We start from the raw sequence: 1,114 nt of genomic DNA, 5'->3' as shown, positions 1-1,114 counted from the left end.
GCTTATCGCTCTCCATATTTAAAAGGGCACCAACCAAAAACTACTGCGTAGAATTAATTGGAATTTTTCACACACAAGCCTTGCTATATGAGCTCTCAAAGCATATAAAAATTATACGGCTTAAATGTGAAGTTGGGTGCAAAAGAATACAATTAATTCCTCTGTCGGGAAAAAACGAAATTACTTTCCGAACAACCCTATATTTACCTGCTAAAATATGAATTGAAAAAGAAACAAAAGGGATGAAAAGTTTGACGACCTATATACGTATATTTCATGACTGAATAATTTCCTAGAGAAAATAAACCCTTCAAAGTGTGGTGAACCCATTATTACCAACAACATAAACATTCCAGTAGTAAGCTGAAGTTTATTTTTATCCTTAATATCAACGCAAAAATGTTTCTTCTAATCGTTCACAATTGAGTCAAAATAACAACCTCAGCTTAGTGTTCATAATCACGCAACATGAAAAATGTAAGAATGCCTCAGAGTACAGACGACAAAAAACACGCAAGGGAATGCGCTGTTACTTTTTACCCTTAAACAAAATTGACAATTTCTTTAACTACTCATGAATTTTGACACCGCACTCGAAAACCGTTGACACCATGAGATTCTACGTACATTTTTACATAGTTATCACTTCTAAAAACTTATCAGGTACCTTCCATCTCCCAGTGATATTATGAGCGCCTTTTCATGTTTAAATTATTGTCTATATTTTAGCGAAAATAACGCTGAAAAGTACCTATTTGACACCGCACTCGAAAACCGTTGACACCTTGAGATTCTACAGACATTTTTAGATAATTATCACTTCTTAAAACTTATCAAATACCTTCCATTTCTCAGTGATATTACGAGCGCCTTTTTATGTTTAACTTATTTTGTATATTTTAGCGAAAATAACGCCGAAAAGTACCTATTCGACACCGCACCCGAAAACAGTTGGCACCATAAGATTCTACGTACTTTTTAACATAATTATCACTTCCTATGTCTTAGTGGATATCTTCCACCTTCCAATAATTTCACGAGCGCATTCTTCATATGTTTTAATTTATTTATAAAATTTAGCATAATAAAATGTCGGACAGTACGTCAATTTGAA

This window comes from Agrilus planipennis, unplaced genomic scaffold, assembly GCF_000699045.2.
Source record: "Agrilus planipennis isolate EAB-ADULT unplaced genomic scaffold, Apla_2.0 scaffold238, whole genome shotgun sequence".
Lineage (NCBI taxonomy): Eukaryota > Metazoa > Arthropoda > Insecta > Coleoptera > Buprestidae > Agrilus > Agrilus planipennis.
Note: the sequence above shows the minus strand (reverse complement) of the source record.